The sequence below is a fragment of the Ursus americanus genome, chromosome 11 (genome assembly GCF_024610735.1).
Source record: "Ursus americanus isolate L20-20 chromosome 11, mUrsAme1.1.p, whole genome shotgun sequence".
Lineage (NCBI taxonomy): Eukaryota > Metazoa > Chordata > Mammalia > Carnivora > Ursidae > Ursus > Ursus americanus.
Window position 1 is genome coordinate 20,945,498 of NC_142137.1, and position 26,199 is coordinate 20,971,696.

A 26,199-nucleotide genomic window follows, 5' to 3' on the forward strand; every position below is an offset into this window, starting at 1 on the left:
TTTTTATCTCTTTCAAAAGAACTTAAATGGAAAAAAATATTGCTAAGTAGACTCTTGTCACTGTAAATAACCAAGAAATATTACAAATATTAAATACATTTTAGACTACCCCATAAAAGAAGGAATCTCTCAAAAAGTCATATTTTGTGTGTGCTAGCAATTGGCAGGGCACTATTTTGATATAGAGAGAAATTTGTGCTTCATTGAAACCTGTATTGTCTATACACAGTGCATACTTTCAGGTTAGATGATCCTAGCCTTATGCATGAATTTTCTTTCTTTTTTACAAGCTATTTTGCATCTCTATTAGTAGTAGGTAACTGAAAAGGATGCAAATTCTGTCCTGTCCTGGTGTTTTACTCCCACCCTGAGGGAAACCAATTTTGTCTCCATTTCCATATTTGTTTAAATATTACTGAACTATAAATGTGTCTGTTCTTCGGATTCTCTTTTAAACCAGTTACAACTTCTGTCTATTTCCTTCATTGATGGGTAAAATAAAATCTTTAGCATATGTTCATTTTTATATTTGTATGAAAGTCATGATTTTACCTTTTATGGGAAATTTAACTTTCAATACTGGAAAGTACACATATAAGACTGAGAAACAATGTACTCTTGACACATAAATACATTTATTAGAAAATAAAAGTATAAGAACAATTTTATATTGGGTGGTCAAGCAGACCACCTCTATGTGATGACATTTGAGTAGAAAAGAGTTAAACACGTTTTTTATATTTACAATTTGATTTGGAGAGATGATTCTGCCTGATATTTGGAGAGTGCACTGTAGTGCAGCAACATTATAAGAGGGGTGATCAATTAGAGGAGTTTTTTAAACATCTCAGTGGGAGATGATGGCAGCTTGGATTGGTGTGCTAACATAGGAGACAGAAAAAAGTAAACAGCGTAATGAATGTTGCAAGGGCAGTAACGTTGGTGGTGTAGATATTATGGTTGAAGTAAAGTGAGATAGCTATTTGGAATTCATGTGGGAAACAAAGGAAGAAGAAAAATTATTAAATTTCCTTACTACCTACAGCCCACTGACAAGTCCTTGAAACAGGGAGAGTGATGTTCTTCTAGGGACTTAACTGCCTGGATGTTAATACTTTGCTAAGGGCAAAAGGCAATCCTAGCCTGACCCCCTCCCCCAAACCAGGATTCTCTAAGTCTACTTTAAAGTATTAAAATTCCTTTGGAAACTTCCTTTATCTTAAACCCCACTCACAAGATATGTGTTGGCAATCATCCCCTAAGCATATGGCCCACCCAAATACATCTGAAGGGTCTCATGACTAAGGTTTTATTAGATGGTAATAAATGACTTTTTCCCAACAATAGCTAGCTCCCTCAAGGTCCTGGAAACCTTGCTTCCAAATTCTTCAGAGACTTATGCTATCCCTAACCCTCTCCCAACTTGAAAGTGCATGACCCTAGTGCAACTCTTTCTGCTCATGGGTCCTATCCCCATGCTTTAATAAAATCACCTTTTTGCACAAAAGACATCTCAGAAATTCTTTCTTGGCCATGAACTTCAAACCCTAATGTCTTTCCTACATCAGAATGACAAAGAGATTTTGACTGAGCAAATGAGAGAGAGTGGTGCAATTTGCCAAAATGTGGTATCTGCAGTGTGAATAGAGTTTTTATTAAGGGGATTAGTGTCACTGCATAGGTTTTTTTTTTATAGTCAGCCAAATATTTATTTTAATTTCACCTGCAGGATTAATGATTTTACTTATTGTTCAGGTGAATCATCAAATTCCAGGCCATTGCAATGTGTTTATTGTATAGTTTTTATGTAATAGAAATTTCTAAAGTGTTCATGATACCAACCACACAAAAGTAGCATCATTACTGCTTCCCTTATATCAAGAATCTAGTAAATATGTTCTCAGATAAAACATTTCTTTGGCAAACTTAGATGTCAAAATTCAGTTTTAGAAGTAAATCATTATTCAGAGGAGTTACAATAGAAAATAATATAGCTAACAAGGCCAGTGAAAGTAGTAAAAGTGTTGAACAAATTCTCTCAAGAATTGTGAAATAATGCCTATATTTTAAATGGGTGATATTGAGAGTAATAAAGCACAAAATATGTAGGAAATAAGTAGAAGTGAAAAGAGAATGCTATTTTGAACATGAACAGATTGCTCCTGCAGGCATTTATGCAGAAAGCCTTTTCCAACAGCTCTCAAATACACACCCACACTTTACAGTTCAGTGAACTCAATTTGAACAATAAATCTATACCATGACCTGAAGCTGATAATACTGTAAACCAAACTAAACAACAACAATAACAACTTAATTATACTTCTTTAAATTCATGTTAATGAATATTTGTGTTTCAAATAGGTCTTCATAAAATAAAAGTGTTAGCATACCAATTAGAGTGTTTATTAATGATAAACTGAATGTAAGAAATGTCTAAGATGCTTAGGAGAAAGCCTTTGCTATAGAGATTTGCCCCTTCCTAAAAGCAAATATTTTAGAGTCAATTTCCCAGCATGGGATTTATTGGGTTTGGTGGTTTTCATTAAATTAAATCCTAAAAGGCTGAAATTAAATATCTTTCAAAATTACTCAAACCTAGCAGTATATCATGCATTTGGCGGACCGAGAATTCCTCAGCTCAGAATTTGCTGTTTGGTGGAGGGGTCAGAAAAGCATGAAGCAGGATGTAGTGAGGGTAACATAATGGTAAAGGTAACTACATTTTCTTCTCTAGCACAGCTACCATACTTTTCAGTTATTTAAGAAGAAAAAAAAATATATATATATGTAATATATGTGCATGCATGTGTGTGTGTACAGAGGAAGTAAAAGAGTACCTAGTGGATTTTTTTTTCCTGAAACCATATAAGAGGGACAGTGCCTGGCTGGCTCGTCAGAAGAGCATGCAACTCGTGGTCTCAGGGTTGTAAGTTGGAGCCCAACACTGGGTGCAGAGCTTACTAAAAACAAATAAATAAATAAACTTTGAAACAATATAGGAAAGTTGAGGACTTAATATTCTTTTACCAACTCCCCTCATATAATAAAAACCTACAACAATGCTCCAATGAATCACATCATTCCTATTACTCAAACTTCAAATCAATATCATGTACATTTCTGCAGTGATAACGCCACAATTTAATAAAATACCTTGGTTTATATTTCTTGAATGATGAAAGGTAAGGAAGTCTTCTTTGAAATAGGAGAAATAAGATAATTCTGAAAAGATTAATTTAAGAAGTCATAAAAGTTTACCACAAGAACAGTAGTTGGTGAGGGAGAAAAAGAGAAATACAAAAATGTTCATATGTCTCTGTATTTACTTTGAAATTTCTTACCTGCTGTTAGCTTCTTTGTTGTAAGAGAAAAAACCTAAAAGAAAAAAGAAAGTTTATAAGTTATCAAGAAAATATTAACCCATTTCACATGAACAGAAAAAAAAATAGGTGATATAATTTTACCAGTGCAAAGATTTTTTTAAAGTAAAAAATGTTCTTTAATCTTCATTTTATATTACACTGTGAATGTAAAAATGCTCTTATTCTTTTTCCTTTGTTTCTCAAAATCTTATTATTTGAACTATTTATATTTATAGTAAATTTCTTGCATTTGACAGACAATAGACACTTTCATACAATGCTGCAAGTATTTTTATCCAACGATATTTTTTTAAGCTGTCAATTAATTATAAACAACATGGAAACAGGCACAATAAATAAAGTGTATTAACTGATCAGGATAGTGGTTGTCAACATTAGGACATTATGTTAGCTTGTATTTGGAGGAAAAATTCCTTTGATATTATGAAATTACAGAATTTTACAAAAAAATTTTATGTGCATAAACTATAAAAGTCAGTTTCATTTTTTAATTCTCTGTCACATTTTCACTTGTGTCTATAGCAGTAAAATGTTATAAAGTTTGTTTAATGTGTATTTGTATATCGAGTCTTTAAAGATTTAATATGAATTAACAAAATAGTTCTAACATAAACATTTCTTAAACTATGAAGCTAGAAGTATATGAGTTTCTCCCCCATACTACCCTCATCCTAGCCAGGCTACAGCATTGGCCTCCAAGTGAATCTCTTTATCTCCGTTTTCATCTCACTTCAGTCAATTTTGTGTATAGCTAAAATTATCTTTTAAAAGAATTCTATCACAACACACTACTCCATCACATTCAGAATACAATAAACTATTATGTTCCTGTTATGTAAAGTCTCACCAATCTGGTCTCTCTGATCTCTTCTCGCTTTATCGCGTGCTTGACTCTAGCTCACTAACCCTGACCACGTTGGCCTTCTTGTTATTACTGCATTACTCCAGGTTTGTCCCTGCTTTCCTACTTCTGTATTGTATGCCCTAAACATCCCTCTCACATATCTTCATATCGTTGTATGGCTTGATCTTCACTCAAATTTACCCCTGAGAGAATTACATTCTTACCATCTTTTCTAACATTCTCACTGTTCAATCACTGTCTATGATCCTACCCTTCTTTTTTACCCACCGTCACAATTATTATAAAGGTACATTAATCAATAATGTCAAATAAATGACAGGGAAAAGAGTTTAAAGTTGGGAATAGAAACAGCGTCATAAGTCTCAGAGTAATGAAAATAAAGAATACATTAGTCATTGACCTTAGAACATCAGAGACCAGTGATGACAAAGGCAACAATACTGTCAGTGGATTTGTTCTTCAGGAAAGGCCAAATGCATAAGACAACCAATGAAAAGGAAATAAGGAAGTGGAAAGAATATATGTGCTTATCATTGCTATTGTTGCTTGTTTGGTTGGTTTTATATGATAAATATCTTTTGATGATGTTTATAAATTGAGGAAATTGTGAGTAGAAAAATATAATTGACTACCTGGGAGATAGAAGAGATTTTGATGAAGTAGATATTTGAGGAAATTAGAAAGAAAAGAAGTCTGCGCAGGCATGGAAACAATGGCTGTGAGAAGGAGGCACTCTTCATCCTAAGGCTACAGAAAAACACAAAGGTTATGAAAGATACAGAGAGATGAGGTATAGCCCATACAACTTGATGCTAAACTGTTGGAAGTTATTTGGGACCTAAATGGTAAGGAGATCAGGTCAAAATATCTTATCTTGGTGTCGTGATTATTTTTCCTTGTAGAAAATAGCTCTCAAAGTATAGAAAAGAAAAGGAGGTTTGGGAGGTTGATTCAGTTTGGATTTTATAAGGCAAAGAAGTTTATAAAAAACCAGAAGAGGGAGTCAAACATCCTGGTACAGACTCAGTAGGAGAAGAAATGAGGCCAGAAATGGGTCTAATATACTCTTTCAGTTTGCATAGAATAGAATCCATATTTTGCAGGAAATTAAAAACAGATAATTGTTTTGGTATTAAATCTACAATCTTCATCATCAACAACAACATCATTTATTTTAATAAATTTCTATTCTAGATTTATAGTAAAATTTCAAAGATAGCACAGAGAATTACCATCTACCTCACACCCACTTCCACAGCTACTAACATCTTACTTACTTACTATGGTACGTCATTATAAAGGATACACACTGTCAAAACGACTTGTCACTGTTGATGCCATACTTGATTACTTGGCTGAGAGAGTGGTTCTCAGGTCTCTCCACTGTACTGTTTCTCTTTTCCTTCCCTCTCCACACTTTACTTTTTGGAAGGAAGTCACTTAAATACCACCCACACTTGAATGGGACATTATCAGCAACTTCCTTAAATGTGGAGAATAAATTATTTGGAATTCTTCTGCATAGTAGATGTAGATTTGTCTCTTCTCTCTTATTTATTATTTACTCTATCATTTGTTTATATCTTTACTAATATGTGGATACTTATATGCTACAGTAGGTTATAATCCAATACAATTTTTTTTGCTCTAATTTTCTGATTTTGCCCATTGAGAGCTCTTTCGCTTGGATCCCATGTCCTTTTGACATATTCCTATAATTACAGTGCTTTTTTGGTTGTTGTTTGTTTTAGTACTTCCTTACTTTATTGAACTGTAAGACATCCAGGCCCATCTCTTCTATTTCCCCGGTCTTAAAGTCACTGATTTATCTAGAAATTTCTTGTTCTCGTACTGAAGAACGTTATTAGAAACCAAGATATGAGCACTAAGTATGCTTCTTGCTGCAGGAGTATCATTGTTTCCAGACACTTTTATCTGAGAGAACAAGGAAATATATATCTGTTTTCTAATCAGTGATTATACAGATATTTATATATATTTCCTTATGTAACCATCTGAATCTATGTTTAGCCAAATATCACTCATACTGCTGTTTCCAATTTTAATCCATCACTTCCTGGATCACCTAGTCTTCTCTTCTAGTTTATCTGTAACCTCCCATTCCAACAATTAGAAACCTAGCGCTCACAATCAGACATCCATTTACTTAAATTGTTAAATTCCAATATACATATATAGTGGTTTTAGAATTGTTGACCCATGTCCTCAGGGAAACTACTTTATCACCAAAAGTACAGTGCTTATGTATCACTCCTTTTGCCTGTAGTTTGTAAAACGGTAATTTTCAAAATGATTTATTTAGATCAGCACCTTTTTGCTCTCTCCCACCACTAAGGCTTTTTCACACCTGTTTAAGACATTTTCGTATAGTTTCCTATGCATCCTGGGACTCCTGGATTTTCTAATTGATTTTTTAAAAATCCACATATATTCAGTTTCACTTTGTGTTTTGTATGATTCTAAGGGTTTGGAAAGATGTATGATATCACGTGTCCACCGTTACCATGTAAAAATGCACTCAACATGAAAAAAAATGCATTTTGCCTTTTAATTAGCATCATTATGATCTCCAAGGAACTGTTGAAAAGGAAAAACAAAGCTGGGGGCATCACAATGCCGGATTTCGAGCTGTACTACAAAGCTGTGATCACAAAGACAGCATGGTACTGGCACAAAAACAGACACATAGACCAATGGAACAGAATAGAGAGCCCAGAAATGGACCCTCGGCTCTTTGGGCAACTAATATTTGATAAAGCAGGAAAAAACATCCGGTGGGAAAAAGACAGTCTCTTCAATAAGTGGTGCTGGGAAAATTGGACAGCTACATGCAAAAGAATGAAACTTGACCACTATCTCACACCATACACAAAAATAAACTCCAAATGGATGAAAGACCTCTATGTGAGACAGGAATCCATCAAAATTCTAGAGGAGAACATAGGCAACAACCTCTACGACATCGGCCAAAGCAACCTTTTTCATGACACATCCCCAAAGGCAAGAGAAACAAAAGATAAAATGAACTTATGGGACTTCATCAAGATTAAAAGTTTCTGCACATCCAAGGAAACAGTCAGAAAAACTAAGAGGCAGCCCACGGAATGGGAGAAGATATTTGCAAATGACACTACAGATAAAGGACTGGTATCCAAGATCTACAAAGAACTTCTCAAACTCAATACACGAGAAACAAATAAACAAATCAAAAAATGGGCAGAAGATATGAACAGACACTTTTCCAATGAAGACATACAAATGGCTAACAGACACATGAAAAAATGTTCAAAATCATTAGCCATCAAGGAAATTCAAATCAAAACCACACTGAGATACCACCTTACGCCAGTTAGAATGGCAAAAATAGACAAGGCAAGAAACAACAATTGTTGGAGAGGATGTGGAGAAAGGGGATCCCTCCTACATTGTTGGTGGGAATGCAAGTTGGTACAGCCACTCTGGAAAACAGTGTGGAGGTCCCTTAAAAAGTTAAAAATTGAGCTACCCTATGACCCAGCCATTGCACTACTGGGTATTTACCCCAAAGATACAGACGTAGTGAAGAGAAGGGCCATATGCACCCCAATGTTCATAGCAGCAATGTCCACAATAGCTAAATCGTGGAAGGAGCCGAGATGCCCTTCAACAGATGACTGGATTAAGAAGTTGTGGTCCATATATACGATGGAATATTACTCAGCTATCAGAAAGAACGAGTTCTCAACATTTGCTGCAACATGGACAGCACTGGAGGAGATAATGCTAAGTGAAATAAGTCAAGCAGAGGAAGACAACTATCATATGATTTCTCTCATCTATGGAACATAAGAACTAGGATGATCGGTAGGGGAAGAGAGGGATAAAGAAAGGGGGGGTAATCAGAAGGGGGAATGAAACATGAGAGACTATGGACTATGAGAAACAAACTGAGGACTTCAGAGGGGAGGGGGGTGGGGGAATGGGATAGACCGGTGATGGGTAGTAAGGAGGGCACGTATTGCATGGTGCACTGGGTGTTATACACAACTAATGAATCATCGAGCCTTACATCGGAAACCGGGGATGTACTGTATGGTGACTAACATAATATAATAATAATAATAATAATAAAATCATTAAAAAAATAAATAAATAAATAAATAAAATAATAATTAGCATCATTATGTCACAGAGAATAGCTTCACTGCCCTAAAAATGTTTTTGTGCTTCATTTATTTAATCTCTGTTCTTCTCAAAACCCTGGCAACCATTGATGTATTTTGTCTCAATAGTTTTACCGTTTCCAGAATGTGTAAATGTTGTTATACAGAATGTAGCCTTTACAGACTGACTTATCTCACTTAGTGATATGTACTTGAGTCATCCAGGTTTTGTACAGATATATAGTTTATTTCTGTTTATCACTGAATAGCATTCCGCTGTATCGATGCACCACAGTTGCTTTATCCATTCACTAGAAGTCTCTGTTATCTTTATAGTTTTATTTCCAGGTACATTTTTTTTCTAATGTCCACTGATTCTATCAACCCTTCCTACCTACCAGTCTTCACACCCTTTACACACAGATACACGTACATACACATAAACACACACCTATCAATAGTAGAAATTTAGCAATCTCATCAAAGTAGCCGAAGCCCCTATTATTTCTCTACCTCAACTGGTGTAAAAATGCTTTGCTGAATGAACTCCCAGAAGCCACTCTGACCTTCCTCGAAATCAATGTTTCATTCTGAATTCTGTCAAAAATTCAAATCAGATTTCATTATATCCCCTGCTTACCATACTTCAAAGGCTTCCTATTGTGCTCAGTATAAAGATAAAACCCCATGTAATTCAAAGCCCCATTTAATTTAGACCTACTATAACATGTTCGATATTTTGAATATAGTAGATAACAATAAATATGTGACATACGTAATAATATCTTTTCAATGTTAAAAAAATCAGTTCAGAGAGCTGATTCCAACCAGCATGAATTATACTTCATTTAAGATCAAAATGGCCATAGATAGTTTGATTCTAAAATATGTTTTTCTCCGTTCACCAATGTTAGATTGCCTCAAGATACATTTTAGAAATGTTCTTATATAAGTATTTTCTATGACTATAATTGATTTATAGACGAGAAGCACTTAAACATGTATTGTGCTGGAAAAAATTGATCAAAAATTAATTAGATATAGGGGAAATAAATCTTTTGAGTTTCTGGATCCAACTCCAATGTGTGAAGAGAGGTTTCCCCACACCAGCAAGCAATTCTCAAACACCAGCAGGGTGTCCTACAATTCAACTCAGTTCAACTTAATTCTGACAATATCTACCTGGAACTAGCATTAGAGTCCACAGATAAAAGTCTCAGACAAACAAGACTACCTTCCACTTCAGGTGCCAATCCCAAACCCATGTTGTTACCTGTGTGCTTGCTTCCTATTACCTGATCACAAATAAAGCTTCCAGCAACCCCCTCCAAATCGATACCATCACAAGTCCAGGTTACTACCTGTCCTCCTGGCCAACTGGATATAAATCAGAAGTTGTCACAGTCCCCCTTCTTGGGTTAAATTAATTTGCTACAGCAGCTTACAGAACTTAGAAAACTCATTTACTCATTAGATTACCAATTTACTACAAAGAATATTAAAGGTTAGGAATCAACAGTCAAATGAAGAGATACATAGGGCGAAGTCTCACACAAAGGAGATTCTGTCTTCCTGGGGTTTGTGGCTTGGCACAGTAGCACATGGAAGCATTCTGGTTCCCCAAACCTAGAAGCTGTATGAAACCCTCCTTTTGGATTTTTATGAAGGCTTCATTACATAGTCATGATTGATTAACACCTTGGACATTGGTGAATGATTCAACCTCTAGCACCCCCTGGAAATCAGGAGGTGGGACTGTAAGTTCCAACCCTCTAATTCATTGTTGGTTCTCTTAACAACCAGCCCCCATCCTTGGGGCTTTCCAAAAGTCAACTCCATTAACATAAAACTATTCCCAGTGCAAAGGGGCTTGTTATGAATAATCACATACCCATTTCACTGACTCTGAAATGTTTTCAGGAACTGAGGACAAAAGATGTTCCCATTGTTCTTGTCACTCAGAAAATTCCAATGTTTTGGGGAGCTGTGAACCAGGAATTGTGGATGAAGACCAAATATATATGACAAATATATTTTGGTCAACTGAATATATATATCTTATAATTCACATTATTGCAATAAGTATGAGGATCTTATATAAAGCACTCAGCACAGTATAAGCATATAATATTAATCAAAGAAATCACTGTGCTTTCAGGTATCAGAACACAGCACAGAGTCTTACTCATAAGAGGTATTCAGCTATGGTGTAATATGGTTTAAATTTGAAGGCAATACAAAAAAATAAAAATCATTTACTATACTATGGTTAGCAAAATGTAACTCTGAAATATATATAAGTATGTATACACACATATACAGATTATAAATTATAGGAAAAATTGATGGGAAAAAAAATCCCTGCTTGATTGATATTCTAGCTTTTAGTCTTGAGTTTAAAGCACTTAATGCCAAAAGGGGTAACCTGCACTTCCGCTCACTCACAACGTTTATTTTAACATTTTGTGGCTTAGCTTCCTCTGCTTGTAGCAATGTTTGAAGTTTATATATCCCAAATGATTTTTGGTTTACTATTACTACATTCTGTTACTGCAATTTAGCAATGTTGTTCCATACATTTATGGATGATTTTTGAAAATACAGCCATCAGAACTATTGAAGGAATTAAATATATATGTATAAGACTATAAGGAAATAAAAAGTAAGTTTTATGTGAACAAGGAGAATAATTCTTTTCCTTTTCTTATACACTATAGACAAATATTAACTGGATTGCCCTCCACCTGTTTTTTGATTTGGGGGAATCCTTATATTTTTATTATGGAAGGCAGTACATGGATGAAATAGGTTTGTTATTAATGTGAAATATTTCAATCAACAGGGAGTATTTCATAATTAGATTGAATCTGACAGTAAACTAATGAATTAGCATGTCATTAAAAAGTTTTATGCCTGTGATAACTTTCTTCTAGTTATTATAAAATAATTTTCATCTAAGATTCTTAATCATAAAACAAAGCAGGACAGTGAGTCATTTTTGATAAAGTGGGAAACTAAATCAAAAGATCAAGAGCCACAACAAAAAGGGACACCAAGAGAAGATTAAAAGAGACAGTGTTGGTAGAATAGGTTTAAAAGATTAAAAGCTGAATGGAATAGAATTTTTAGATAAAAAGAAAACCACAATGAGACATCAGGAATATGACAACAAAGATGCAGTAGAAGGCGCAGTCAAAAATTAAATGAAAACGAAGGTGAATGCATCTTTTACAGAAATCCAAAGAAAGAGAACAAAGAACGAAATGCCAGTAAAGGGAAGAGAAAGATCAAAGATAGTCATATTAGATATACAAGACATTAAGGAGAAAATTCAACTTAATCTTATCAAAACAAGATTCTTGAGTGCAGGTGAATAACTCAGATCACTTATGAAGCTTTCCAAAATGAATATAACAATTCTTTAAAAATAGAATACACACACACATATATATTTTATATATATGAAAAGAAGTTATTTCTTTTCATCTTTCCTTTTTATTGTGGTACAAACGCTAATGTAAGATTTACTCTTTTAAGTGTTGCATTGTTAACTATAGGCATTATGTGTATAGTAGATCTTTATAACTTATTTATCCAGTGTAATTGAAATTTTATACTTGATAAATAACAACTCTCCATTTCCCCTTCCCCTCAAACCCTGGAAACCATCATTCTACTCTCTGTTCCTATGAATTTGACTATTTTTAGATACGTCATACAAGTGAAATTTAATGCAATCGCAATCAAGAACCCAACAGCATCTTTTTATTTATTATTATTATTAATTATTATTTGGAACTGGGTAAACTGCTCAAAAAAATTACGTGGAAGGAAAAAAGGCCAGGAATGGCCAAGATAATAATGAAGAAGAAAAAGAGGAGATTGGTCCTATAGAAACCAATACAGCCAATCTGGTAACATGGAAATTGAAACAGTGTGATGATATGCAAGGATAAACACAATGAATGAGGAACAGAATAGAGAATTTAGAAACAGGCTAAAGAGAAGAAGAGATTTATGGAATACTGGAGGATGTGTTAATTGGCACATCATTTTGGAGGGCCATTCGGCAATATTTAGTAAGCTGGAAAGGCACATTTCCCTGGAACACAGAAGTCCTATTTCTGTCCCTGTGGAGGGAAGGAGGTAGTCTGTGCTTTCAACACCGTAAGTTTGTGCTGACAGGACCAGCATAATCTACCCTTCTGGGAACTAGTAAGAACAGAGATGTAGCTCTGGACTGACACACTCAACATAGCCACTCCCACCAGGTTAGCACAAAGCAAATGGATAAATAAACCCAGCTCCGAACTTCTCTCTGGGATAGCAACGAGTTGTGCCATACATCAAATGCCCCACCTTTTCTGGGGGCTGCCCAAAGGACAGGCTTCTGTTTTGACTGTCTTGGAGTGCTAAGGACATCTGTCATACTCTAGCCATCTGGGGTTCCATAAGAAAGAAAGATGATAGTTTGACCTAGCATGCAACTTGTTGTGATAGCCCCTCTCCCTGCCTTAGCACAGAGAAAACAGGCAAAAAAACACCAGACCCCAACTTCTCCCTGGGGAGGCAAATAGTTGGACAGACTCTCCTGTGATCTAACTTTTCTGGGGACTGCCCAAGAAAGTGGCTTTTGTTCCACTTATCTCAGTACTGATGGAACCCAGAATATTCTAGACACCTGGGAACCACTAAGAACAAAGAAAGTGGGTTGAACTACCATGAAAGTTTGAAAGGCCTTCAGAATCTCTAATCAGGCTGATTGATGAGAGTCTACTGCTGTATGAGGTCAGTTCGTGAAGACTGGGAAAGGTGGCTGTTTTGTCTTTTGTGCAGATACCAACACAGAGAGTCAAGGAAATAAAGAAATCAGGAAATATGTTCCAAACAAAGGAACAAGATAAATCTCTGAATGAAAGCATGATATATGGTTTACTTGACAGAGATTTCAAAATAATCTTCATAGGGATGCTCACCAAGGTCAGGAGAATTTGTTATTAGTACTTCTTAATATTTGTTGTTTCCTCGGAATTTTTGCTATATGTCTTCAGAGTATCCCTGTCTCCCCAAAACTTTATAAAATCTCTTGTCTGCGTAATCACTCTGAAGCAATTTCTGTGGCGGTTGTCTTCCCTGCTACACTTTACCTAATAAGGAGTGACTTTTCATTTCTTCGTATCACCTTGTTTATTCCAACAATCACTGTAGGCCCTCCACATTATTCATGTGGTACTTTTAAATACCATGTTTTCATCAAATTTGTTACCATGAATTGTAACACCTGTCCTCTTTCACGAACCAGTATTAAAGAGAATTTATTGCCAATGTATTCTTTAAGTTAGAAATTTTATGCTCATTGGAAGAACTCTTAGAATTACATACAAAGTTTTATAATACTAATTTGTGTACATACGAAAAGGATAATATAAACAAAAGATATTTGTTAGGATATTCTTAATACTTCTACACGTTCAGAGTCTGACTCTTCTGGATCAAAAAAATTTTTTCTGGATCACCTTTTGACTTAAGAGACACTGATATATATGTTTATGCACTGAGTATAATTTTTTATGCAGTAGTAGTGATGCAATACTTCCTATAATAGTACTTTTCTCTCAAGATGTTTTCTTTTTCCTTTTTTTTTTTTAGAGGCAACCTTTTTTTTTTTTTTAATTTAAAGATTTTATTTATTTATTCGACAGAGATAGAGACAGCCAGAGAGAGAGGGAACACAAGCAGGGGGAGTGGGAGAGGAAGAAGCAGGCTCATAGCAGAGGAGCCCGATGTGGGGCTCGATCCCAGAACGCCGGGATCATGCCCTGAGCCGAAGGCAGACGCTTAACCGCTGTGCCACCCAGGCACCCCTCAAGATGTTTTCTAAGATATGATACTCTCTGTGCATATTTTGATATTTTGCTTACTTGATCTTACTGGAAGGTTTAATAAAAGGTTTTCAGACAACAATTAAAATTCATATTCTTTCCCCAAAGTGTTTCTTTAATAATATTTTGACTTTTATAACAAGAAATTGCAATTATAATGTTGTACCAGTAGGACAAACAATCAAGTGCATGCATGAACAGGCAATGAAAATTCCATGACTGCTCTCTAACCAACAACTTTAAGCTAGATGCCAAAGAACAATGCACTCTGATTTTAGAGATGTTAAATGTGGGGAAAAAAAAACAATAGACATCTTAGGACTTTCTCTCACTGCTACAATTCTTAACATCTAACTCCTCACTAGCCTACACTGCCATCACTCAGTAACTACACTGACTTCTATTAGGGACAAAAATGAAGACTACAGCAATTTGACATCTCCTGATGTGCTGCTATTTATTATTAAGTCTGCACCCTGCTACTGGTATTGTTTTGGCTCTTTTAAATTACAATACAATTCTTGTTGTTTAGCATGTATTTTAACTAATCTAATAGAAGCACTGCTTTGCCCCTCAGACTTGATTCCTACTAGACATTAGTTCTGTTAGCACTGTTAGCCTTTATAATAATCTCTCCAGACTTGGGAGTAGTTTTAAGTTCTACCAGAGGCCACAGGGAGTTCATTAATAGTCACATTCAGAAATGAACTGGAACAGTGGCTACCACTCCACTCTAGTCTGTGTTTGGATTGTCTTCTTCTAAAGGTCAATTTCCTGCTTCAAATTTATTGGCAAACATTTTCTCCTTTCTTTCTAAAACTCATAAGCTCTATGTCTAAGGACACCAAAACTTCCCAAAGTCAACTGTACTGTTTGCTTCTCTGAGCAAACATTGTATATTCTCTTGCAAGGAAGACTGAGTTGATGGTTAAGAATTATCTAAAGTCTCAATTAATTAAGTTATTGTCATTCCTCATTCCCTAGAGTCTCATAGTATATGTATTTAGATTTATGCCTTCTTCTGCTACTTATATTTTGATCTTTTTTGCATCCTTCTATGAATTACGATTCTCCTACTGCAGGACAGTTACTGCACGTGATTATATCTGTATTCAGGAAAAGGAAATAGTTTCTGGTACTTACTTTCTTATTCCGAGTACATCAAATACACTTGTCTTCCAGCTTCCCTTTTCTCTCTCATCTCTTTCCCCTGCTTTTTATCTTCCTATGTTTTTCTTCTTCTTTTGTTCCAATATATCTGAATTTTTTTCATCTTTATTTTCTGTCATTCACTCCATTTTTTCCTCTTGCTGCTCAATGTACTATGTTCTTTAGGGAATTTGCATCAATTTACACATTTCTATAACTCAGATTACAACATGTTTGGAGTAACAACTTTGACACTTATCTAGAGCCCAAAGTCAAGCTGAATTTACTCTAAAAAGAGATGCATCTGCTGAGGAAAGAGTGTACTGCCCTAGGTTGGCCACTAAGAAAGAAAATTATTTCAAGAGGAAGAGAAAAAAATGACAATTAGCCTGCACATGTAACACAGCTTTAGAAAAATGAGTAAAACAAACTCACCAGGTAGTTATACTGCATGCTTGAGAAGAAAGATAAGAAAAAGCATGGATTGACCCAAGATGAGCTATTAAGTATGCTCCTCCAGATGGAAGCGAAATGAAAAATAAGTCAAGCAGAGAAAGACAAGTATCATATGGTTTCACTCATTTATGGAACATAAGAAATAGCAGGAAGATCGGTAGGAGAAGGAAGGGAAGAATGAAGGGGGGGTAAACAGAAGGGGGAATGAACCATGAGAGACTATGGACTCTGTGAAACAAACCGAGGGCTTCAGAGGGAGGGGGGTGGGGGATTGGGATAGGCTGGTGATGGGTATTAAGGGAGGCACGTATTGCATGGTGCACTGGGTGTTATACGCAAGTAATGAATCATGGAACTTTACATCAAAAACTAGGGATGTACTGTATGGTGACTAACATTATATAATAAAAATTCATTATTAAAAAAAAAAGAAAAACTAAATGAAGTGCTGGCTTTCAAAAACAAACCTTCCCCCCCCCCCGGGTAATAACGATATTGAGTAAGATCTTTTGAGATATATTGACATATTAGCTTTATCTATGCACATTCAATTGCCTCTGATGAGACCTAAAATGTACATTTATGAAATAACTTATAGATAGCATCGTAGTCTGTGGTCACTGAAATCAAACACGAAATTAAGTTGCCCCTGTGGATTTTAATTATTGTATTGTATTGTAATTATTACCGTGTTCTGTACATTTAGGTAAGAGATTCATGGACACAAAACCCAATAGTTGTCTTAATTTTCCATAAATTTACGCACTCAATTGAACGTGTTTTCCCATCCAGAAGCACAGGTACATGTGCAAAAGATTTTTTCTAATTCTCCAACCTGTAACAATTAACTAATTGTTCACTAAATCTAGCTCCTCCTCTGGCTAATTAGCTTCCATAGGAAGCTATCTGTGAAAGTTTAAGCTCAATCACCCAATACTTGTGATCATTGATATTATTATAGGTGTTGTTATGATCAATTCAGTCACACCAGCGTTATACCATATAGAAATTGCATTATGAGTTGGGCTAAGATAATTATAAAATAAATTTCTTTATACAGAGTGTCTCAGGTTTTCCTACTAAGCAAGCCTTGAGCATAAACGAATGTCATAATGAATTGGGGTGTAAATGAAGATCCAAGTCTCACTTAGTTTTGGTTTCTAACATGGGCCTAGTTCTGTACTCTGCTTTATACTCAAGTTTGTATTGGCATAGGTTCCTCCTGACTGTTATCCTTTAACATGAAAGATATAGTAATACCTAAGCAATCTTAATATATAGTTGGGTCTAAACACTGTATTTTGTAATTGAAATACCACACATGTGTAGGTATTATACATAAAAGAAAAACTCGAGCTGAAGAGACTATTAAATGAATATTTATAGATAAATATTTATATCCATTAAATATTTAGTACAAAATGGTTATTGACTTATATATAACTATAACAATGGATAGGCTTGAAAATGTGACTATATATACAAAGGATATTTTCCATTGACTTGATTATGAGAAATCAATCTAAAATTGAATTTAATTTAAAAATTACTTAAATTTCTAAGCAACTTCTTTACCATGTTTGTTATTATTCATATAAAAACTAAGTAACAAATTGGTACTGTATGCAGATATTTTTGGTGCTTTGTTTTTTGTGTAAGAAAAAGTCATAAATCTGAAGGAGAACAAACTGAGGGCTTCAGAGGGGAAGGGGGTGGGGGATTGGGATAGGCTGGTGATGGGTATTAAGGAGGGCACGTATTTCATGGTGCACTGGGTGTTATACGCAAGTAATGAATCATGGAACTTTACATCAAAAACTAGGGATGTACTGTATGGTGACTAACATAATATAATAAAAAATATTAAAAATAATAAAATAAAATAGAGGAGTTGATAATTTTAAACACTGTTTTCTTTTAGGGAAGGACAAACACATTTCTTTTTTTTAGATTTATTTATTTTAGTGGTAGAGGGGCAGAGGGAGAGAGAGCATCTCAAGCAGACTCCCTCCACTGAGAGCACAGCCCCACACAGCCTTGATTTCACAATGCTGAGATCATGAAGGTGGAAATCAAGAGGTAGAAGCCTAATCGACTGAGCCACCCAAGTGCCCCAAGAACAAACGTATTTCAATATCATGATTCTAATAGTTCAGTATCATCACTTTTAACCAGAATATTTTGAATATATTTTGTATTTTCTCATTTAATACTTACAGAGTCATCAGGAGGCTGCTATTAGGCAACAAAGGATTAATGCATTGTATTACTGTTTATTGAAAAAATACTTTGCATATTAGGCATAAATTTTAAAAATTGTAACTCACTTATGAAAAAGACATTATTTATAATCTTAATTTAATTAATATGATTTACTCAAAAGACAAGATCTTTGGTTGCAAATACCAGTTCCATGAATAAAGCATGTCTATCTCTTTAGTTTTATACCTTTTTCTACTTTTATCACAAGTTTGATATCATGGTGATGGCCATCAGGGATAGTAAAGGTAGTCTTTAGGAGGCAAAGAATTACAGTGGTCTTCAAGCCCAGCAATTCATTTTTCCAGAGAGTAATCTCGTTTTACTATCAGGACAGCCACAGAAGGGCAATGAGAACTCTTTTTTTTAAAGCTACCAAATAGCAGGATGCAAACAGGTTAAAGTCTTTGTGAAAGAAGTTCTACTGGGAAAGGCTCTAAAAGAGAAAATTATTCATTATTAAAGTATGCCAATAATACATTAGTGCTCACTGGAAATCTGTACCAGACACTGTTAAAGTGAGTGTTGAAGCCAAAGCTAAAGATTACCACCATTGTCTCTAATAGAATAATTTGATAGATGTGCCAGCATCATCACCAAAAAGTGACTTTTTAAATAGTCACTTTCTTAAAATAATTTTTGACAACCTTACAACATCTTTTTATAGAAAAAGATCTATTTTTTTAATTTAACTTTTTTTTTTTTTAACATTCCATATGGTCATTTAACTTTTCACTTAAGGTATTTCATGACTGGGTTTCTTAAGAAGAAATGTAGAATATCTTTTCCCTCAGAGAAGTAAAATTGAACATTTAATCTTTTATTATTTTTACTTGTTACAAGAATATGTTGAAAGAAATAGATCCAGTGAATTAAAGAAAAATAGCATTGAAATATAACCTATTCATAATATATTTACTTGGATTTGTGTCCAAGAAACACAATGATATAATTCACTCTTAAACCAGTATATAGTTGAGCTGATCTTTAATACTGAAATTGTAGATTCCTGAAACTTGAATTACTAGAATTACTTCAGGACTGACTAATTGAACTGATTGTAATTTCATTTTAGTTACAGTGGGATCCTTCTTTCTGGATCACAGACCATGTAAACATAGACAGCTTCTCTCAAATGTATATCCACTTAGTTTGTGAGGACTCAGCATAGAAAAGACAAGTCGGCACTCTAGGCTACAAAGTTAGTATTTTGCTTAATAAAGTATATGTTATTTTGGTAATAACTTTTGATGTCATTTTTTGGTTAAAAAAAAAGTACCCATAAAATGATAAATTATAAAATAATTCTCTTATTTCCTGAAGTTCTAATCATTTTGCTTTTAAAATGTCACTTATTTTTTAGTTGAATATTAATAAAATTTCCAATTGGAAAAATAAAAATTTAATATCTATAATATCAGATTTTTCTGTGAGGTTTTTGAGATATTAAATAAAATAGGTATTTTCATTCAGTTTTTACAAATTGATATTGGAAAGAAAGATATTGTGAAGAAATACTACAATATTAATAATAACTAAGAGTGTTTTCTATATATAGGTTAATCTGATCTTTTTTTAAGTATTAAAAAACATCATACCAAATATATGAGAGATTTTATATCTCTCTTCTCATTATTCAGATAAGGCAAATATCCATTGAGCCTAAAGTGATTTGCTCAAGTAAGTGGCTAGCTGATATTTGAAATTAGGAAGAATGATTCCAGAAATCAGTGTTTTTGAATGCTATGGTGAAACAGAAATACTTAGACACTTTATGACATATCTTAATGGTTTACAAATCTATTGTAAAAACTGAATAATTTGGTAAAAGCTGTGGATAAAGTTTTCAAACAGAAACTGTCAAAAAAAAAAACCCAAATATGGACTAGATAAAGAGAGATTTTACTCAAAAAGCTATTGCAATGAGAACACTCTTATCTCAGAAATCTGCAAGCACTTCAAAATCAAAGAGTAAGATGCTTAGTTCTAGCAAAAAGGGAAAGTTGGGCAGGCAAGGGAGAATGAACAGACAGCATGGTTCATGGTTAAATAGGAAATTTGTTTTTCCATGGTAAGCTGATTCTTGGGATTTGATCATGTGAGTGGAGGGAGGATGTAGGGTAGGCATATTAGCATTTGCTCAGGCTTGAGGGGAAGCCAAAGTTTAGGGGTATATGGGGAAGAGAAACGCTAACTAAACTTGGGTCAAGGCAAAGCAGAGGGTAAGAAATTGGCAATTGTAAACACTTGGTTAAACTACAAAATAATATGTGGATTTGATTTTTTTTAAGATCTTATTTATTTATTTGCGAAAGACAGAGAGCGAGCAAGAGAGAGAGCACAAAAAGGGGAAGGGGGAGAGGCAAAGGGAGAGGGAGAGGAACAGAGAGAGAGGGAGAAGCTAACTTCCCACTGAGCAGGAAGCCCCACAGGGGACTGGATCCCAGGACCCTGAGATAAGATCTGAGAGGAAGGCAGATGCTTAACTGACCAAACCACCCAGGCGCCCCTGGATTTGAATGTTTTCAACAATGTTTCTTTACCAGCGTTTTTAGCACATGGACATTATACATGCCTAATGTGACTGGTTTTAAGGAAAGTGAATTAGTAAATCTTAAAATACATGTACAATGCTTTTGGAAAGAAAACAGCAGTCTTTCAATCCACTCTTTCTCTTTACAAGAAGTATATGCCAATGGGAAGGAAAGAAAAATGGTGGCCTGTTGCGTCTCCTTATAAATGTACCAAAGGCACACCTATTGCAAATGCAACAATATTTGTGGAATGATGCAATTCTTTGTGTATTTGGACTTATCTTGTGAACAAATCTGGAATCCATAGGTTATCAAGGCTCTTTGGAAAATATCATGTAAGCTATGTAACTATTGGAATAAAGTGTGGAGATAGTTCATAGCTGAAACAGTTCCTTTCCATGTAAACACTTGTGATATCATACATCTCTCAGAGACTTCATATGACACATCCTGGCCAGTTTGAGTTCCAGTGTGGCAAATGCTGACATTCTTCAACTTCCCCACATTCACGTGTGTCTACAATTATTTGTATCTTTAAAATTATTTGTAAGCATAATAGTGAATAATATTTCCATTCTCTATGAGTTTCATTGGAAAATACCATTCTATATATTATTTTAGCTTAATGTTTTTATTGTACAGGATTTTTTTACTAAATATTTAAATTAAACAATTGAAACAAATTTTATTCACTGTTTTTGTTTCTCTGAAAAATATAATACAAATTGAAGGCTAGCTTTAAAAAATGTTTGGCATCACCAATGAAATATATGGAAGAGAAATAGATTCTCTAATGAAATAGTAAATGCCAACGAAGCTAAAATGTATTGACATGGAAATTCAAGTGGGTAACATATGAAAAGGAGAAAGGGAATAATGCATTTAATCTTCATGTTAAGTAGTATATAGCAGAAATCACATTGTGAAATACTGAAAAGCAGAAAAAATTCCAATGAGTTATTTGCTCAGAATGTAGATTAAAGGAGCTGGGAGAGGTGGTCATTCTCAGCTTCTGGAAGCACTGCACTTCTTGGCTTGTGCTCCCCATTCTTCATCTTCAGAGCCAGCAATGGTAGATTAAGTTCTTCTTAGGCTTTGTATCTCCCTAATTGACCTCCTTCTATTTACTGTGGGAAAAAGGGCTCCTATGAGTAGACCAGGCCCAACTGGATAATTCTGAGGTCTGTAGACCTTATTCACATTTGGAAATTTCCTTTTGCCTTATAAGGTAATGTAGTCACAGATTCCAAAGATTAGGATGTGTCTTTCAGGAACCATTATTCTATCTACCACATTTCCTAGGTTAGTTATTTGACCTTTTTGTGCCTGCGAGTTCTCAGATATGAAATGGGAATGCTATTAATGTCTCATTCATAGGTGCTTTTATAGGGATAAAAGGAGTTACCTAAGCAAAATAATTACAATGAAGCATTGCATACAATAAGAATTACATAAGGTTCATTATTACTTTTAACATATAGCACAAATATGAAACCATATCATTCTGTAATATTATAAGAAAATCCATGTGATAGATATCATGCAATTAATGCAATAGTTATTAATAAATTTCTAATTTAATTAAAAATGACTTGCTTTGGCAATCAGTTAAAAATAGAGGTAGGATGGATAAAGCGAGATAGATAAACTTGAAGAAACTCAATTAATTAAACATAATCGAAATAAATATTTGAAGATTTTAACATTGTCTAGAACCTAGAAAGTGGGTTATATATGATTTTTTTTGGTTTCTTTACACATAATATCATTCTAGAATATACTGCTTTCCTAATTAAAGAGAAAATTTAAGAGAATTCCCTAAACTAGACCTGAGACATTTCTCCCTTTCTCCTCCTTAAACAAGATAAAATAAATTATTAAATCTACCCCCTTTGTGGATAATAATTTCTGATCACTTTTCTTCATAACATGGCTTCAGTGAATCATCACAGTTTGCTCTTAGCCACTGAAGTCTCAGCATATATCATTCTTTATTGTACTTAGACACGGTTTTTCCTCAGCTGTTCTCATTCAGCTGAGTGATAAAGAGCAGATTGCTTTCAGTAGAATTATTTCTGTAAAATACAAGAGTCCTCCTTTATCTTATTTGTTCCTTTCTCTATTGAGCCATGGACTTTATTAATTTTCTCAATTTACAGGAGAATAAGTCAGTAAAACGCAGAGAATTTGATTGTCCTGGACACATTTTCTGACAACTAAACTGATTCTCTAATGATGATTTTTTTCCTTCCATTAATCCTTTAAACATATCATATATTTTACATATATGTTGAATGTTTAAATGATGTCTAGTTGTACCTTGCTGGTAATAGATATTCACAGTCATTACTCTGGTATTTATGATAATTGAAAACCAATCTACTCAAGTAGAAGAGCAATTTTACTTTCTGATTTGATAACTTACCCAGCATTAGTCTTCCTACATCACCATTAACAAAACAAAGATACTTCATTAATTGATGAATACAATTTGCATTATGCATGCAACTATTGTTTTTAACAGTTTTCCACTGCTTATAACAACTTTCCAAATATTTATAATATTTTCTACTGCTATAAATTATAATTTATCATTTTTTCTAGTTTGTGGTTTTGGGGAAAATAAATTAAAACCCTGTCACTATACTGTTTATGAGAGCTTGCTGCTCTGATTAAGGGGCCATATGCTTTATTTGTCATAACAGTGGATTATAAAGGTGGTAAGTGTATAGAACTGTGTTGATGCTGATCTTGGATGGTGATATTACAGGAAAAAGTGTTACTCTTAAGCAATGGCCAATCATTATCAAACACCAGATGTGCTTAGATTCAGGTTTTCTATTTATGTGCTAGCCACATGAAATTTTTATTATTGAAATATCTTCAGGAAAATAACTTAATTTTTACAACTTTAAAACATACTAGACTCTAAACCATTTTTATATCACTATTTTCATAGTATTATATTTTCTAACAATATGTTTCTTTCTTTATTTTTTTTTAAGATTTTATTTATTTATTTGACAGAGACAGCGAGAGAGAGAACACAAGCAAGGGGAGTGTGAGAGGGAGAAGCAGGCTTCCCACGGAGAGGGGAGCCAGATGTAGGACTCGATCCCAGGACCCTGGGATCATGACCTGGGCTGAATGCAGATGCTTAACGGCTGAGCCACACAGGCACCCCTAACAATATGTTTCTTTAAATTGAAACTAGCATGGTAACTTAGAAAAAAGTTTACCTAGTTTCTTCTACATTTGGCTACTTCACTAGTTCTTATGTATTTTTTAAGTAACCTATTCAATTTTAGAAGACAAAATAATCTATCATTGGGTTAATATTATATGTTTTCATAACTGGGTTACCTTTATATCTTTTCAGACATTCTGACACTTAAATACTTTCCGGACCCTAATACATGACTAGTCCACTGATTCTGATAGTGTGCTGTGCACATCTTATATCCTGACACTTAACGGTGTATTACCATTATACCTACAGAACATTACCCAACCCTTTGCGATTCCAATCCTGAGAGAACCTAGACCACCTAATTTCGTTCAATCCACCACTGTCTATGCCTGTTTTATAGTAATAAACCCACAATAGTTATGTATAAAATGGTAGATGAAATAACATCGTAGTAACAAAATCTTATAGAATGTAACATTCAATGAGATTTTTAATTGAGGCTATTTTGTCTTGACATATTGGCATATTTGAGAAATACGAGTTTAAACAATAAGATACTACTACACATCTATTAGAATGATTGAAATTCAAAACACTGAAAATATCAATTCTTGGAAAAGATGCAGAGCACCAGGAACTCTCCTTAACTCCTGGCTACAAAGCAAAATGGAATACCCACTTTGGAAGAAAGAATATTTTACAAAATACCTAATGTGTATGCCTCGAAACGCTCAAGGTCATGGAAAAAAAAAAAGTAGTCTGAGAAGCTGCTATGGCCAACAGAAGCCTAAGGAAACATGGCTACTAACTGTAATATGATGTCTAAATTAGATCAGAAACAGAAAAATAATGTTAAGTAAAAACTAATGAAATATGAATAACCTATGGCTTTTGATTAATAATAGTGTGTCGGTATTGGTTCATTAATTGTAACAGAGGTACTATATTAATGCAAGATGATATTACAGGAGCAACTCGTTTGGGATACATGGAAATTTTTTTCTACTATATTCAATACTTTTCTGTAAGCTTATCATTGTTTAAAATAAAAAGTTTATTTAAAAATATAAAGGGGTCCATTAAAAAAATAAAATAACAGACTGATGGGATCTTCGTAGTAACTACATCTGAATTCTATGCTTGGCAAAATTATAAGGGAAAAGTTGCAACTTTTATCAAAGTAAGAGAATATGTACTATTGGGATAAAATTTACTTATATAGCCAATGAAAGAGCATGATATGTTTTAATACATCTGAGATTAAAAAGTTAGCTTAATATCTGATATAGAATAATTCCTTGAGCTAAAATTTAAACAGGTTTTAATAAGCCTATTTCTACAGTCAAAATATTGCTGAGATAAGTATTTGTTCCTAACTAAGAGCAGAACTTTATGAAGAAAATATATGTCTTTTAATTGTATGCATTATCTTAAAATCTGCACCTAGAGCATGATAGTAAAATGAAATATTTTTATTATAAGTGATGTATATTTTTTATGTTACATTTATCAAAAACATGGATCATGACACTAAAGAAATTGCTGGCTCTGCCACTGAAGTATATGACCCTAGGTAAAAGAGCAGACAAATCAACAAACAGAATGTGAGGATGGCTTAAAAGACCCTGTAAGATACTCTGACAGTTCAAATATGATGTAAATATTATTTTAATACTATAATTAGCTGGAATAATTGTAAATATGTGGAATTTTCATTGGTAATTGCAAAAATTAAAATTTTATGGGATATTCCAAAAACATTTTACACATGTTGTAAAGCTCATTGAACAAACATCTCCAGGAACACTCTTACTTAAAACAAGAGATTTATTTACTAATTATAGAGGAAGCATGGACATGTCTCAATAAACAGAGCAAGGGTCCTCTTAAAGGATTTGTGATATTGGAGCATGATTATAAGTCGTATGGATAAAAGAAGACAGGATCAGGTCTGGCCTGGATGTGTTAAGAAATAATGGAAATTTGGTGATTAGATATTTTATTATTATTTTGATCTACAGCCAAAAGGATGAAAGTATGGCCAAAGTTGTCAATGTTAAAGAAACTAGTCAGAAGAGGGAGATGTTCAGTCATTTTTGTGGTTGCAATGGGACTTGCTTGAGCATAGTTTATGTTCAGTTAGGAACTTCACAGTTTGCCTGCAGAAGGGGCCGTATTTTACTTTCTCACAAGTACCAGAACTCATTCACATGATAACAGCCGTTTTTTTTCTTTTTCTTTTTTTTTCTAATTGTGTCCTATCTGGACCCAAGAGATCTTTTTAATCAAAGTTAGGAAACAATACTGAAAAGCAA